Source organism: Choloepus didactylus, chromosome 16, assembly GCF_015220235.1.
Source record: "Choloepus didactylus isolate mChoDid1 chromosome 16, mChoDid1.pri, whole genome shotgun sequence".
NCBI classification, from domain to species: Eukaryota; Metazoa; Chordata; class Mammalia; order Pilosa; family Megalonychidae; genus Choloepus; species Choloepus didactylus.
Genome location: NC_051322.1, coordinates 31327210 through 31346105, shown reverse-complemented (window position 1 = coordinate 31346105; position 18896 = coordinate 31327210). Strand labels below are relative to the sequence as shown.

The 18896-nt window shown below is 35.8% G+C and overlaps 1 protein-coding gene across 4 annotated transcripts in view; it reads right to left on the bottom strand.

Annotated features, from left to right (window-relative positions):
- DYM (dymeclin) overlaps nt 1–18896 on the bottom strand; it is a 448453-nt gene that overhangs the window by 298865 nt on the left and 130692 nt on the right. The gene's annotated exons all lie outside the window — the stretch shown is intronic.

The window sequence follows — 18896 nt, the reverse complement described above, 5'->3', positions numbered from 1 at the left end:
GACACAGTGAACTCTACTGTCAACAATGGACTATAGTTAATAGTACAATCATTAAAATATTCTTTCATGAACTATAACTAATGTACCACACTAATGAAAGATGTTAATAATAGGGTGGTATATTGAGAAAAAAAATACATCCTAATGTGAACATGGACTATATAGTTAATACTACATTATAATATTCTTCTACTGATTGTAACAAAGGAACTACATAATGCAAAGTGTTAATAATAGGGGAGGGGGCATATGGGAACACTGTTTTTATGTGATTTTTCAGTAAACCTACAATTTCTCTAATTAAAATAAAATTTTTAAGAAACAGTACCAAAATATTTTTACAGTGTTGCAATATGGAAAGCCCAAAGAAAAGTAATTAACACCTACTTAAATGAAGGCTCATTAAGCAAATTAAAGACAAGTTGATTCCACAACGGGATAAGTTTACCTTCTACCTGATTGAGAACCAAATTCTTTTAGTTTCTTTAAACTAACAACCATGACTGTTAATAAATGCTAGGTCTAACATGGTCGGGGAAAGAATGCATATTTAGAAAATTGAGATGTTCTCCTTCAACATGAATTCGGACAGAATCCCAAGTAGAACAGAAAAGGGCTGGTATGTATTGACCCTCGGATCATCATCTTTTACCACGAACTTTTGTAAAGCTAAATGAGTGAAAAGTGAAAGGCTTCAAAGCAGAAGGAAAGGGAAGGTTACAGTACATAAGAATATTGAATTGAGATGACATTACATTTCATAACAAACAAACAAAAAAAAACCATTCTCCAAAATTCCAAAATGGAACTAACTGATCGCTCCTGTGTGCTTCCATAGGCCCACAGGTACAAATTCTATCAAGCTGTTTACAAATTGCATTTCAGTTCATATATCATTCAACAAATATTTATAAAGAATTTATTTTTGCAATTTCTAGAAACATATTATGCTACATGTTGTAGATACATCTGTCAGCAAATAGGTATGGCTCCTGCCCTCAGGGAGCTGACAATTTAGTGGAGAAGAGAGAAGTCAAATATAATTACTCATAAAGGGCCGTAAAGAAAAAGAGCAAGTAATTAAAGAGAATTATAGAAGACTCCAATTTAACTTCTTTGAAAAAGGTAACATTTAAGATACAGTGTGAGTGGAAGTTAACTTGAAATTCTAGGTAGCAGCCCATTCATTCTTTGCTATTGTTTGTAGTCCCAACTCTAGTCGTAATAGGTACTCGATGGACAAACAAAGGGAGAAATGGATATTTATTGCCCTGATTTTGACCTGAAACTGACTGGATACCTTCCTAAAAAAGATTCATCAGTGTAACATAACATGCAAGGCATGTCCTGAATCCTTCTTTCATGAATTCCCTTTACATTGTTCCAAAGAGTATCCCTTTTGTACTTATGAACATGTATTACCTGACCCACATGCTCACTCCTCTTTGGCTATTCTGTTACATATGCCTTGCATACTGACAAGCCAGGGGCCCCATCACCCTTGCCCCAGCTCATGATGCAGTGGCTCCAAGCCAGGAGAGGTAACATAAAAGGACCTTGGCTACTGCCCATTCCCCTTCTACTGAGTACTCCGTTCCTGGAGCAGGGGTGTCACTCAAAAATAAGCACACTATTGTCCCACCCCAGGCTCCAGAGCCTTAGCTCAGAGATTTTCCCTAGGGGGAGAAGCAGGCTACAAATCAGGCACCTTCTAATCTCTTTCCATAGGAAATGACTTATTTTGTAGCAGAGTGTGGAGAAGTTCAAATCTAAGGTCACTCTCAAGAACAGTGAAAGTTGCAGTCAAAGGCCCCTGGGAGAAGATTCTTAGATTTAATGAAGGTACATACTAGCCTATAGGGCCAACTATTTTGCAGGAGAGAACCAGGAATAAGACAGCAGAGAGAAGCCCTTCTGGGGTCAAAACAAACAACAAACACTAACCTCAGAAGCTACTTTTTCAAAGGAGCCAAAACGAGATACTCCAGGGTACGGCATCCCTACAGAATCTTTGAACAATTGGCAAATATATGATGCAAATATTAACAGATTTGAAGGGAGAAATAGATAGCTCTACCCTAATAGTAGGAGACTGCAATATACCACTTTCAATAATGGATAGAATATATAGACAGAAGATCAGTAAGGAAACAGAAGACTTGAACAATGCTATGAACCATCTAAAACTTGCAGAAACATATAGAACACCTAACAGCAGCAGAATATGCATTCTTCTCTAGTGCACTTGGATCATTCCCCAGAAGAGATCATATGTTAGGTCACAAAATATGTCTCAATAAATTCAAAAATACTAAAATCACACAATGTATCTGTATTAGTTAGGGTTCTCCTTGGAAACAGAATCAATGAGAGATGTCTCTTATTATCAAATTGTAAAAGTGACTCACGCAACTGCGGGAGTGCAGGAGTCCAAATTCTGCAGAGCTGTCAACAAGCTGTCAACTCCAAGGAAGACGTCCGACGAACTCCTCGGGAAACGAACCAACAACTTTGACGAACTCCTCAGGAAACGAACCGGCAACTTTGACAAACTCCTCAGGAAACAAACCGACAACTTTGACGAACTCCTCAGGAAACGAACTGGCAACTTCGACGAGCTCCCCAGGAAAAGCTTCACTGAGCAGCTGAAGAAGAAGTGAAGGTTCTCTAACCGTCCGGCTTATAAGCCTCCAACTGATCACCCGGACCAAATCCAGCCAATTGCATTCTCTCACTGTGGAAGCACGCCCCTTGATGAGTCATCAGTCAGCTGCAGTCAATTGACTGATGATCCGACAAACCAGCCCGTTGGTTTATTAACCAGCCTCAAATAGCCTCACAGCAATCGTCAGGCCAGTGCCCGCTTGACCAGACAGCTAGGCCACCTAACCAAGTTGACACATGAACCCAACCATCACAGTATCTTTCCCAAACAAAACACAATGAAGCCAGATCAATAACAGAGGGAGAAATGAAAAATTCACAAACAAATGGAACTAACTCCCTTCACCAAAGGGTCAAAGAAACAATCAAAAGGGAAATTAGAAACTATCTTGAGGAGAATGAAAATGAAAACACAACATAGCTGCATTGTGGGATGCAGGAAACGCAATGTTGAGCAATTTATAGCTTAAAACGCTTACATTAAAAAAGAAGAAAGATCTCCAATCAAAGACCTAGCCTTACAACCAGAGGCTAGACTCACAATAGGTGAAAAAGGGCAAATTAAACCTAAAATGAGTAGAAGGAAGAAAAAAATCAAAGATTATAGTGGGTATAAATTAGAGAATGAAAAAAAAAATAGAATAAACAAAGCCATAAAAGTTGGTTCTCAAAAAGATCAATAAAATCAACAAACTTTAGCTAGAATGACAAAAAAAAAAAAAAAAAAAAAAAAAAAAAACACAACAGAGAAGACACACACACACACACAAAAACTATCAGAAATGAAAGGGGAGACATTAAGACTTACCCCATGGAAACAGAAAGGATTAAAAGAGGACACCATGAACTCCAACAAATTAGATAACTAAGATGAAATGGATAAATTCCTAGAAACATGCAAACTATCTACAACAATTAAAGAAGTAACAGAAGATATCAACAGATCAATAACAAGGAAAGAGAAAGAATGAGTAACCAAAAACCCCCCAAGAAAGAAAAGCCCAGGACCAGATAGCTTCACTGGTGAATTTTACTCAATATTCTGAGATGAATTGTCACCAAACCTGTTCAAACGTTTCTAAAAACTTGAAGAAAACAGAACTCTCCCTAACTCATTCTATGAGGCCAACATTACTCTAATACCAAAGCCAGATAGATACCACAAGAGACGTAAATTAAAAACTAATATCCTGTATGAATATAGATACAAATTCCTCAACAAAATACTAGCAAATCAAAACCAACAGCATATTAAAAGAATTATACAGCGTTGGATACATCTGTATGAACTCATCTTTAAATTAAATATAGATACAGATGGTTACATATAGAAATAGTGTAGATGTGTGTGTGTATGTATATAAATATATCAGTTAGTATGCACACATTATTTCCTTGCTCTGTCAACTGAGAGGTCCCAGAAGCAATGACACCTAAGTAGCAGTGAGCATATCTAGTGCCCACATCTTGGTTTCTAATACCATTCTCCAATAAAAAGAACCAGGGCTCTTGGGAGAAATAGTGAATCTAAGATTGGGGCAAGAAATACACAAGATAAGCTTGGAGCATCTTGTAATGCCAAAAAGCAAGGAAGTGTCAAAAAAATTTTTTTACGTTGATGGGGATATGTCAAAGAGACATATGATCCAATTAAAAAAGCTCCCAATGGCAAAATCTGGACAATCTGGGTAACAAAACTAATAAAGGAATATACCAGAATATAACCCAAAGTATAAAATAAATATCCATGAATCTATACTGAAATAAATGCAGGCATATTTCTTTTTATCGTGCTTTGCTTTACTGAGCTTCGAGAATATTGCATTCTTTTATAAATTAAAAATTTGTGTCAACTCTGTCGAGCAAGCCTATCAGTGCCATTTTTCCATCATCAAGTGCTCACTTAGTGTCTCTGTCACATTTTAATTAAGGTGTGCACACTGGCTTTTTAGACATAATACTATTGCACACTTGGACTACAGTATAGTGTAAACATAGCTTTTATATGCACTAGGAAACCAAAAAATTCATGTGACTCACTTTATTGCAATATTCACTTTATTGTGGTGGTATGGAACCAAACCCACAATATCTTCAAGGTGTGCCTGTAAATGAATGAATAAATAAGTAATGGGGGAGAACACCTCTTTGTTGCTCAGATGTGGCCCTCTCTCTACCTAAGCCAATTTGGCAGGTGAAATCACTGCCCTCCCCGCTACGTGGGATCTGACACCCAGGGGAGTGAATCTCCCTGGCAACGTGGAGTATGACTCCTGGGGAGGAATTGTAGACCCGGCATCGTGGGATGGAGAACATCTTCTTGACCAAAAGGGGGAAGTGAAAGGAAACGACATAAGCTTCAGTGGCAGACAGATCCCAAACGGACCCGAGAGGACACTCTGGTGGGCACTCTTATGCACAATACAGACAATCCTTTTTAGGTTCTAATGAACTGGAATAGCTAGCAGTAAATACTTGAAACTATCAAGCTACAACCTAGAACCCCTGACTCTTGAAGACGATTGTATAAAAAAGTAGCTTATGAGGGGTGACAATGTGATTGGGAAAGTCATGTGGATCACACTCCCTTTTGTCTAGTTTATGGATGGATGAGTAGAAAAATGGGGGCAAAAAAAAAAAAAGCACCCAGTGTTCTTTTTTACTTTAATTGTTCTTTTTCACTTTAACTTTTATTCTTATTACTTTTGTGTGTGTGGTAATGAAAATGTTCAAAAATTAATCTTGGTGAGGGGTGCACAACTATTATGGTGGTACTGTGAAAACTGATTGTATGCTTTGTATGACTACATGGTATGTGAATAAATCTCAATAAAATTGAATTTTAAAAAAATCTGCATGGCCTTGAATTTAGCAATGGAATCTTAGATATGACGCTAAAAGCACAATCAATAACAATAAAAAAGTAAATAAACTGGACTCCACCAAAATTTAAAATTTTGTGCTTCAAAGAACAATATCAAGAAAGTGAAAAGGCAGCCTACAGAATGGAAGAAGAAAACATCAGCAAATCATTTATCTTTTAAGGCACTTGTACCTAGAATATATGAGGAATTCTCACAACTAAATATATAAAAAAGACAAAGCGATTTTAAAATGAACAAGGATCTGAATAGACATTTTTCCAAAGAAGATATACGAATGGCCAATAAGCACATTATGACATTAAACATCATTAGTTATCAGAAAAATTAAATCAAAGCTAGAATATGCTTGAAATTATTTCAAAATTAAAACTGTTTAAACAAAACAAAACAGAAACCAAGTGAGATACCACTTCACACCCACTAGGATGACTAGAATAAAAAGCCAAATAATAATAAGTGTTGGTGAGGTAGTAGAGAAATCAGAATCCTCAAACACTGCTGGTGGGAATGTAAAAATTCCAGATGCTTTTGAAAACAGCCTGACAGTTCTTCACAAGATTAAAAACAGAATTACCATATGATCCAGCAATTCTACTATGTATGAACCCAAGAGAAATGAAAACATATGTTTATGCAAAAATTTGTACAAGAATGTTCATATTCATAATTCATAACAGCCAAAAGGTAGAAACAACCAAGTGCCCATCAATTGATGAATGGATAAACAAAATGTGCTATATACATACAATAGGCAATAAAAAGGAATAAAGTACTGGTACATGCTACAACATAAATGAACCTTGAAACCCTTATGCTAAATAAAGGATGTCAGACACAAAGACCACATATTATACAACTGTGTTTATATGAAATGTCCAGAATAGGTAAACTCATACAGATAGAAAGTAGATTAGTGGTTTCCAAGGACTGAGGAATGGAGAGGGATTGCTAATGGGTACTAGGATTTGGGGGGGACGGGGGTGATAAAGTGTTCTGGAACTAGATAGTGGTGATATTGCTATAGCTACTACTGAGGCAGAGAGGAACACTTAGATACAGACAAAAGCTTTCATGAAATGGGTCTTAGTGTTGGCTAAGGGCAAAGTCAATGACTCTGGAGGAAAACAAACATGTTCCTTTGACATACTATCGGATGCCTACTTTGGAAATATATTAAACACCAGTGAATTGTACACATTAAAAGGGTTAGTCAGTTTTATGGTATATGAATTATATTTCAATAAAGCTGTTATTAAAAAATAACAATGAGAAAGTTCTCTAAATGCTAATATAGAAAGACTGCCAGGAAAGATTGTTGATTGGGAAAAAAGTAAAGTTTGAAATAATATGCATAATTTGGTACCTTTTGTGTAAAAACAGGGAAATAAGAATCTACATTCACAATTGCATATATATATATATGCATAAAATTTTTTAGAAACATACATAAGAAACTAAGAAGAATAATTACTTCTGGGAGCATATGGGAGGGCTGGGAAGATGGGAGACAAGACTGGGAGGGAGACTATTCATGTATACTTTTCATGTATTTGGATTTTGAACAATATAATGTATAATCTATACAAACAATTAAAGGGCTAAAAATAGATGATTGCCATTAATGTTTACAACTGAATTTTTATCAGTTGAAATCTGATGACATATTGAAATAAAAGCAAACAAAAATCTGAGTTGCTCAAATCACACTATGGTATGCTTAGGAGCCACAGACCCAAAGTTAGGAAACCAGGATCTATCTCCAAGTTCCCTATTGACTCACTCCGTTAACTTCAGCAAATAAACTTTGGGCCTCAGATTCTATTTGCAAATAAGTACACTGAACAAGATGATCTCTAATGTCATTTCCCACTGCAATTTTCTATAATGCTCAAAAAAAGAATTCAGGGCGATGTTAGATTCCTACGAAGACAAAATTAAAAATATATTAAATATATTAATTGAACTACTTTACGTGCCAAATAATCAGAGAAAAGAGCCAGAGAGACCATACTTGAAAGAAACCAAAATTCTGCCATGCTGAGTGTGGTGGTTTTTAAAGATGAAAAATATTTTAAGCCAACAGATTTTTCTTGTTTTAATATTCCTGTATAATCTTCAGAAGATTTTCAGTTACACATGGCCAAAACAAATTCAACTTTTTTAACAAGCCAAATTGTTCCCTTGGCTGCCATGCTATCCCAGGAACTTTCCATCCTCTAGTCTGGAAACGTCTTAGAACAAACTACGGTTGCAGAAAGCTATTAATTTCACGTGAAGAAAAAACAGACAGTCGTCATGACCTTGTAACGCTACTGCTGAGGCAGACTGGAACACTTGGATGAAGATAAAAGCCTCCATGAAAGGGGTGTTAGCGTTGGCTAAGCGCAAAGTCAATGACTCTGAAGGAAAAAACCATGCTCCTTTCAAGTATGATTGGATAAGAAACCTGATGGTACTGTAAATGGAACATAAATTTTACAAAAACAACTGACAGGTTTAAAGGATTAAGACCAAAATTGAGGAATATCAATGTCAAGCCAACATGGAGATTCTAAGTCAAATATGAGGAAAAGACTTAAAAGTAGTATAGAATATTACACATATTATCAATAATAGTGATGTCTAGTTTGAAAAGCTAACAAATCAAATTAATAGTAATATCCCTCATGTATAAGAGTCTTAACAATGGAACAGAAAGTACCTGGAAATTAGGAGTCAAGAAATTTGGATTCTAATCTCAGAAGACCTACCACTTGTTAACCTTTATTACTCACATTACCTGTCAACTTCATCAACTGTGAAAAATGAGAGGGTGGATCACAAACTCAAATATCCACTCCATATATTTATGGTTTCTCAAAAGACTAACACTAATAAATATACATAGATAGACTTTATAGATACATATATATACTATAGATACATTGGTAACAATACATATACATATATAGGTAATGATGTAGCAAATGTATAAAATATAGCCACTAACATCTTAAAAGAAAATAAAATTCAGTGCAATGAAATTCAATGCTCAACCTCACTTATAATAACAAAATGCATACTAAAATCACAATATCATTTCTATTTTTAACTTATCAAACATTTTTATAATATACAGTACCAGCAAGGCACTGTCAAATGTTTTTGGTGGGAATATAATTGGTATCATTTCTTTACATGACAATTTATCAAATTTTAATCAAAATTTAAAATGTACATACTTAGCTCCAACTCTAAGCTTTATATGATGGCCACATCTGCATATGTGTATAAAATGTATTTACGTACATGAATATTCATTAGACTGTGATTTAATACAGCAAAAGATTGGAAGCAAACTAAAAAAATTTATAAGGGATAAGTTAAATAAATTATGATAAATTCAAACAATTCATACATCATATAAAAAACTGGGAACAGACCCATATCTACTAGTTTGGGGAAAAAATAAATTTAAAAACAAAAAAAGCAAGCAGCAGAGAGGTCTGTATTGTTAAAAATATTTTTATGTGATATCACTTGTTGTCACTGGGTAAAGGGACTAAAAGTACTGGGGATTAAGGTTCTAAAGTGAGACAGAGACTTAGTTTTCATTGTATTCCCTTTTGTATGGCCTGATTTTTTTTTCCATGCACACATACTACCTATTCAAAATAAATCAAATATTCTAATAAAGATAAAAATTAAGAAAATTCCAACAAACCAGAAGTTTTTTTAAAAGATGAACAAAATTGAGATGATCTAGAAGGGCTAAATTTACAAACTCCAATATCAAGCTTGAACATGAATTGTAGAGAGAATAAAAAAGAGGGCGGGGAGGAAATAAAGAAATAACACAAAAAACTTCCTATATCTGAAAAACATGGATTTATTGACTAAAAAGTTGACCTTTAATAAGCAGCCCATTCATGAAAAATATTATTCACACCCCAAACACCTCATCAAATTGCAGAAATTCTAAAGATAAACCTAAGGTTCTAAAATCTTCCAGAGACAAAAAGAAAAAGCCTTACAAAGCAATGAAAATCAGATGACTTAAGAATTTTCTTTACCAACACTCATATCAGAAGACAATAAAGCAATGCATTCAAAATTCAAAAAAATAATGATTCTTAACCAGAAATTTACATCCAGCCTAACTATCATTCACATATAAAAATAGGACACACAAGGAGTAATACTTTTTCAGAAGCTATGGAAGATAAACCAGGAAAGGTTAAAAAAAAAATTTATCCAGGAAACAGTGGAAGCAACCCAAGAGAAGGAAAATTCCAGGATGACAGTATCTATTTCATAAGCCTAGAAAGCAATCAGTATAAATTTAGGAAGAGGATAAGGGCTTTGATAAGGAAAATCCCAAGACTAGTTAGATGTAGGGTTTTGTTGTTGTTGTTGTTGTTTTTTAATGACGTTAGAACAATCAAAAGAAGTGAAGTACTGATACATGCTACAACATGGATAAACTCTGAAAATATTATGCTAAGTAAAAGCCAGGCACAAAGAACAGATTGAATGACTGCAATTACATGAAATGTCCAAAACAGGCAAATTCATAGAAACAGAAAGTAGACTAGTAGTTGACAGGAGCTGAAGAATGAGGAGTGACTACCAAGAAATACCGGCCAGGTTTCTTCATTGGGTGATGAAAATATTCTAGAATTAGATAGTGTTAATGGTTACACAACTTTGTAAATATGCTAAAAAACACTGAAACTTACACTTTCAATGCACTTTTGGTATGTACATTTTAACTCAATAAAATTTTACTTAAAAAACATGAGGCTAAAATAAAGTCAAAGTATACAAAGAAAAAAAAAAACAGGAAATGCAATTAAACTCCAAGAAAACCAAAAACTTGTACTGAAAATGGATCATACTACAGCACCCGACTTGCAGTGAACAAAATTATATATTCCCAGTAATATAAGTACTATAAAATGAATTTCTACTTTTAAGATGAACCTATAGACAAAGGACAGAATAGACTGTAAATAATATGAATTAAAGACTGGAGAAGTAACAACTATTAAAATGGCTACAATTTTTTAAAAAAAGAAAATATAACATGACAATACCAAATACTGGCAGGATGTGGAGCAACTGTAACTCTCATACATTGCTGGTGGGATTCCAAAATGGTACAGCCACTATAGAAAACAGTTCGACAGTTTCTTAAACATACACTTACCATACAACCCAGCAACCCCAACTCCAGGCAAAGGTATAGGGAAAGAAGATTAGTGGTTGCCAGGGCCTGGGAATAGGTGGAGGGGCAAAGGGACACAAGAGAATTTGCGGGAATGATGGCATTGTTCTCCATCATGACTGCGGTGGTGGTTACACAACTGTACACATTTGTCAAAAACTGAGAGAGCCATAGGCCAAAAGGTATGGATTTTGTAATCGGTAAATTATGCCTCAATAAAACTGACTTTAAAAAACAATTTTTAAAAATCCTATAGTTTTTGAAGTGGATTTTTATAGTTGAAATTGACTCTCAAGAAATGACCAATGCATAATGCTGAGCAAAATTAGCCAGGCACAAAAGAGAAATATTATATGCTACCACTAATGTGAACATTGCTGGGGGAGAATGCATGGGGTGTTGGGCCTCCCAACCCTGATGGTTGCTGATGTGCTCACAGACATTGGGGACTGGTGGTTTGATAGGCTGAGCCCTCAATTGCAGGACCTGCCCTTGGGAAGACTGTTCTGCAAAAGGAGAGGCTAGGCCTGCTTATAATTGTGCCTAGGTGTCTCGTCCTGAGTGCCTCTTTGTTGCTCAGATGTGGCCCTCTCTCTCTAGCTAAGCACCTCGGCAGATGAAATCACTGCCCTCCCCCCTACGTGGGATCTGACACCCAGGGGAGTCAATCCCCCCTGGCAACGTGGAATATGACTCTCAGGAAGGAATCTGAATCTAGCATCATGGGATGAAGAACACCTTTTTGACCAAAAGGGGGATGTGAATGGAAATGAAATAAGCTTCAGTGGCTGAGAGATTCCAAAAGGAGCCGAGAGGTCACTCTGGTGGGGACTTGCACACATAACATAAATAACCCTTTTTAGGTTCTAATAAATTGGAATAGCCAGAAGTAAATACCCAAAACTATCAAACTACAAACCAGAACCCTTGAATCTTGAAGACAACTGTAGAAAAATGTAGCTTATGAGGGGTGACAATGTGACTGGGAAAGCCATATGGACCACACTCCCCTTTATCTAGTTTATGGATGGATGAGTAGAAAAACTGGACCAAAAAAAAAAAACAAAAGCAAAAACAAAAAAGCACCCAGTGATCTTTTTTATTTTAGTTGTCCTTTTTCACTTTAATTTTTATTCTTATTACTTTTGTGTGTGTGGTAATGAAAATGTTCAAAAGTTAATTTTGGTGATGGATGCACAACTATATGGTGGTACTGTGAACAACTGACTGTATGCTTTGTATGACTGCATGATATGTGAATATATCTCAATAAAATTGAATTATTAAAAAAAAAAGAAATGTTCAATGGGCTCTTTAGCAAATTTTGCTGCCAGAATTACTGATACCTAGTAATTTTCTTTTTTTTTTTTTAAATCACAGGATTACTTCCTGTGATTAAAAAGGCTACTGAGAGGGTCTTTTTTTTTTTTTTTTTTTTAATGATTTGTAATGCTCTTTATTGAGGTAAAATCTACCTACTGAAATGTATAGATACTGTAAATGCATAGTTCAATGAGTTTTACAGGGGTGAGTTTCTCTTTCAGTTCTGTTTTCTGTCATCCCGGAAAATTTTCAGCGAAGAGTAAGATCAGGTTCACGATATAAAAACAAGAGAGCTTCCTACTTCCTCCCCAGTCAAGTCTTCATGAAGTGCTTCATTATCTTGTTTAAAATTGAGTTCTGAAAACAATAAATATTGATAGAAAACTAGACACATGAATATGTTTCCAGATCAATTTTGTCATTTAGATTATCAATCCTCTAACTTCGCTCCAGTCATGTTATAATAGAGATTTGCCTAGATATTTTCTGATCTAGGAATTCACTTCATTTTAAAAGAATGAAGATATGTAGTGAAGACTTAAGAGATGGAAAGTTCTACCTTCCCCTTTTTTTTTGATTGAACTCAACTAAGCCCTGCCTTTTACTTCTTTCTGTGTACTTCATATAAAGAATAGGCTTAAGTAAACTTGTCTTGAAAGAAAAATGTAGAAGTGAAAGGACAGATGACACAAGCGAGGAGGGGTTTAAGACAGGGAAGGGAACTGAATATAGGGTAGGGGCACTGATATCTTCAAATTACAAAGGGTGAGTCATGTACTCCTACCTATACTTGATGGAACAAGAAGGTATGAGTATATTACACAGAAAAATAAAAATAATGATTAAAGTGAAGTCAGAGGATACTGCAAGGAGAAGTGTGCAAGTAAGCAGAAGGTGACAGACTATCAGCTGAGCAGACATCAATAAATAACTGAATGAATCAACCAAGAAATGGTGGTGTGAGTGTACTATTGAGAAACAAAAAGGTAAAGTTAGAAGTAAAGATTTATATAAACCACCAAAACTGCTAAGAACTAAAAGTGGTTGCCTCTGGGGAGGAAAGTGATAAAAAGGGGATGGGACAGAAGATATTTGTTTCTCATTATAATTACTGTGTGCTATTTAATGTTTTTTCAAACCATGTGCACATATATATTACAAATTAAAATAAAATTCTGTGTTGATAACCAGTTTAAAATATCCAAATATAGTTATAATCTGGATTATACCTGAAAAGAAATTACATCGCAAAGAAATTAATTTATGTAATTCAGAAAAATCAGGAAGAAAAACATGACCAACTGTCTGACTGCTGGTAAAGTTAAAGTTTGTAGTTATTAATATCACACCACATAATTCATATTTTGCTATACACCTATTAATGCCAGCAAAAGGAACTAACAAAAGCGTTTTGTATTCTTCTTGGCTTTTTAAGAGTAAAACTTCTTTGAAGGCAGAGATTCAATATTTTCAGGGTGGACCTTATCCAATAATCCATGTTACTCAATAATCCTGCAAACTGACTTTAGGAAAGTCACTTTCCTTTCTCTCCACTTCAGTGACATCATATGTAAAATGAAAGGGCTAGGATAAATAAAATAAGTTTTATGTTGAATATAAGTTACTAGAATAAAATTTTAAAAAACAAATAATTTTAAGTCCACTTCTAAAATTCCAATGATTTTATGAGTTTAGCCCAGAATTTGCAAGGAAATTTGCATAAGCAGGCAAAATGACAGCCAGGATTCACGACCCCGTTTTGGCTGCTGCTAATCATTCAACCACCTAATGCCAGGCTAGAACCAGTCAGACCAAATCATCAGGATCCAGAGTTAGAGGTGCTTGTCCTTGCTACATAACATACTTACTATTATATATATATAATATGTTTCTTAACAATAATCAGTTAAGCATTTATTAAGAATCTAATCACATAACTTGTACAATTGACATTATTTGGAATAGTGAATATATTGTAGTCAAATATCTTCAACAAAACCAGATAAGTGTTTAGGTACTTAAAAATTTTTTAACTGGGATTCTTTTCTCCCAAGGTATATATCTGTTGGGGACTGAATCATGTCTCCCACAAAAGACATGTTCAGGCTCCCACCCCTGGTCTGGTGGGTTTGAACCCATTCAAAAATAGGACCTTTGAAGATGTTACTTGTTTAGAAGTATCCAAACTGAATGAAGGTGGGCCTTGATCCAATATGGCTGAAGTCCTTATAAGCAAAGGAAACTGCAAACAGAAAAAGAAACCACAGGGAGCGGCCAGAAGCTGGAAGTCAATGGAACTGGGAACAGAAAGGAGACGATGCCATCATGTGCACTGCCATGTGATGGAAAAGCCAAGGAACCCCAGAGGCTGCTGGCCAGCCAGAGAATACCAATTCTGGGAAGAAGCAAGCCTTCTAGCTTCTGAAACTGTGAGCCAATAAATTCCCGTTGTTAGGCCAACTCATTGTATGGTACTTGTTTTAGCAGACAGGAAACTAAAACAGTACCAGACATCAATTTTCAAACTGAAAAGTTATTGTGAACCTAATACATGATACTGTCTTGGTATCATAATCTTAAATTCATTCCTTGTAATGTCTGAAATACCTAATTCTTCCAGAAAGTTGTATTAAACATTTACCTTACAGCACCCAATGATGACTTGCTTTAGTCACCCATCCTGTTGGGGCCAGATGTAGCGAATGTCTGAGTAGCAACATGCATAGCTGTATAAAGGCACAGTCCCTTTATTGCTAACCACAGGTCTAAATAGCACCTTCATTCTCTTCCAACAACTTGCAGACTTCATAAAGAAATCATTTATGGCTCTTCAGGTTCTTCAACAACCATCTACTCACTGTTAGCACCAACAGTTTTTAATATTCAAATTTTCCACAACATAGCATCTAAGCCAATACCACTAGTTTATGGGTTGAGTAAATGTGCATTTTATATAATTTTAATTGCACTGCTAACATGATGTGAATAAAGTGAATTTTTAAGATCAGTTTAACTGGTCCTTAATCAGTTTCATCCCCTCAAAATACTTCCAAAATGGATTTAGAGAAACAACTCCAAAAATATACAGTATATTCTTTATATCTTAATAAACAGAGAACACTCAACATAATCAAATCTTTAACCCCTCTAAATTCAAACAATACAGCTTCTACACCCCTAATCTCCCATATACCCCTACCCCAAACCAACTAATGCACTTGTGATACTCCAAACACATTATCCACACCCACGAGGTCCCCATCCAGCTCCTTTCTACCTTTTAATCGACCTAGCCACTGCTAATCCTACCCTTCCAAAAGACAACAGCCTCTATCAACTGCTCCTTTTACAGGTATCTTTCTATGTATCTACCCATCTCTAAGCATCTCAAGAGCCATACCTTCCTATGTCCAGGGCCTAGTACAGTATATACAGGTGGTACATTCACAATATATGTTTTCAAGGATAAACTTAATTAAAAATAAATTAGTATAGTCTAAGGGGATAATCTGGGAATCACTGAGATGTAAAGTTGATTGTCTCTAACCTAACTGACCCTAATCTATTCAGCATTTATAACAAATTCATCTACCATTTCCTTAAGTATCGTCAATGTTATTTCTCAGCGTTTTGGCTTCTGGGAGCCCCATTTTAGTACTACTGTCTGTAGACCACCTAGTGTCACAACATAGTGTGCCAACTACAAAGGGCTCTGAGTCACTTCCCTTGTAATGGAATACGCCTTAGCACAATACTGTATTTCAGTATAGACTAGATGCTGAGGAAAAAAAACAAACAAATGATCTGAGCACACTGAATAAGTATACACTTATAAATTTACTCCCTCAACAAATATTTTTTGAGACTCTACCAGGTGCCAGGCTAACCTGAGTACTAGGAATACAGCAGTGAAAAAAAACAAACTCGAGTAAAAGAAGAGTCTGTTTCCACGGAGCTTTCATTCTAATTTTACTTGAGAAATAAAATATGAAAAGCAGTGGTAAGTATTAAGACAGAAAATAAAACATGATAAAAGGACAGAGGGTAAGAAGGGTGCTATTTCAGGTTGGGCAGCTGGAGCAGCCATTACTAAGAAGCAGCCCGCTGAGCGGAATGCAGCCCAAAGGAGGTCACAGTGTGAACCATGCAGACGTCTGACAAGATTGCAGAAGAGCACACCCTAGAGAAAGGAATGGGTCGGCATGTTCCAGAGTAACAAGGAGACCTGTGTGGCTGGAGCAGAATGAGTGATGTGGGTAGGATTACCAAATAATATCAGAGACCCTGTGTGTGCAAGGAACAGATAAAATCACATTGCACAATAGACACATGTCCCCCCAAAGAAGGCAGGGAAAGCAATAGGTTATAAAAATCTCTTCTTCATCAATCTATAATTTATGAAAAAAATTTACAATAAAGTTTTCTTAGATTAAAGGATAACTGAAAACCTGCAAATCAAGGCGAGTCTGTTTATAAAATGATCCAGTCCCCAATAAGTTCACAGGTTGTTCAGGAAGAAAAACATATGAATAGACCTCAGAGGGAGAAGCGGTATATTGGCCTGGGTCCAAGAGAAAAGCCCACTCTGAGCAGACCTCAAAGAGACCTGACCAGAGCAGTGGCACCAGAAGGGAGTAGGACTGCACTTGATAACCACACCATTGTATATAGCTAACCGAGATGGCTTTAACAAAAACTATGATAATAAGGACAGAAAAAAATACAGTCAAAGAAAGAAATTCAGTTTAAGTCCTCAAAATAACTTCTACAAAATAACTTCTACTAAACAATTAAACAGCATTGCAAGCACTTCCTAAAACGTAAGTATTGGTCCCATACAACAAAACTGCTTCTGTCACTACAGCAGCACCTGTATTCTACCACCGCATTTTCACACAGATCTCACCCTATCCTTAGAGTAACCCCCCCAAGAACTGATACAATGTCACAAATTCTGATACAATGTCACAAATTCTAAGAGCTGGGCTTGCAACTCAGGCCTGCAGAACAGCATTTCTTCTGTTACACTCTAAAAGCGTCTTGAGGAAATATCCTTATATTCCTTTTCCATTAACTTCCTTCATCATGGAGAGGGTTTTCATAAAAATTAAACACAAGAGTGACGTCATGGAAAATGGCAGAGCACGGAGCTCCAAGAATCGGTCCCTCCATTGAAGTAACAGTTAAGCTGACAAAAATTGACAAAATCAACTCCTCTGGAACTCTGGAATCCAATAAAAAAAAATTACAACAACAAGGGAGTACTTAATGAAAAAAGAGAACCCTAAATTTCAGTAAGAAAGCGTTGGGGCAGTTTTACACATCTGCCTACCACTCCTATTCTGCAGCTCAGCAAGAGACCTGAATAGACATTTTTCTAAGGAAGATACACAAATGGCCAATAAACACATGAAAATATGTTCAACAACTTTAGCTACAAGGGAAATGCAAGTCAAAACCAAAATGTGACGCCACTTCACACCCATAGGATGTCCATTATTATAAAAAACTGAAAATAACAAGTGCTGGCAAGAATGTGGAGAAACTGGAATCCTTGAGCATTGCTGGCGGGAACATAAATTGGTGCAGGCACTGTGGATAACGGTTTGGCAGTTCCTCAAAAAGTTAAACACAGAATTAGCATATGACCTGGCAATTCTACTGCTGGGTACATAACCAAAAGAACTGATAACAGGGACTCAAACAGATACTTCTATGCCAATGGTCATAGCAGCATATTCACAATAACCAAAAGGTAGAAACAGTCCAAGTGCCCCTCAACCAATTAACAGAAAAACAAAATGTGGTACATACACATAATGGAATATTATTCAGCCATAAAAAGCAATGAAGTGCAGATACATAGTACAACCTGGATGAAGGTCAGAAACATCATGCTAAGTGAAAGGAGAGGTCCAGAGCAGGTAAATCCATGAGACAGACAGCAGGCTGGGAGTTGCCAGAGGCTGAAGGCAGAGGACTGCTCAATGGGTCCAGGTTTCATTTTGGGTGATGAAAATGACCCAGAACTGGAAAGAGGTGGGTTATACGACATTGTAAATGTACTAAATGCCACCGTATACTTGTATACTTTAAAATGTATACTTTAAAATGGTTAATTTTATGTTGTGTGAATTTCACCTTAATAAAAAACATTGAAGGCATTTAACTTTAAGGAGACTTATTTAAATTCTGGGGAGATCAATAGAAAATATCATGTACCTAAAGCAACATGTGACTTAATTTTGATGTTAAATATATAAATGCTGAGCTATGGAGTTAAAGAAAGATTCCTAGAAGATGGACAATTTTAATCAGACTGAAGATAATAAATACCTCAGAGACTTTAATATTTTGTCAAGAAGTTCAATCTTTCTCAGAAGCAGTATCTACCAGTTACTTAAAAGTCAATCTTCATTACAAATGAATTCCTAAAAAATCTTGGAGGATATCTAAACTACTACAGTTGAGCCTATTCTCTTAATAACAAAGAGTAATTTCAAATTTAGTTTATATAGATTTCTCCTATATGTGTGTGTGCACGCATGTGTGTGTGTTTTGGTAATCACTTTGCCTTCAGAATTAATAGAATGATTTAGCAGAGTCTCATAAGAAATGTTTAAACTGGTTTTGAATTACCCTTGGAGGCCCGTTAAAACTAGATTCCCCTTGCTATTCACCTACAAAGGCAGCACTGGCATGCCAATGTTAACATGAAAAGCCTGCAGTGGGACTGATGTTCAGGTGTGAGAATATCATCCATTTTCATATTCTCCGTTAAAATACAAACCAATCTGTAATACTGCACTACAATTACA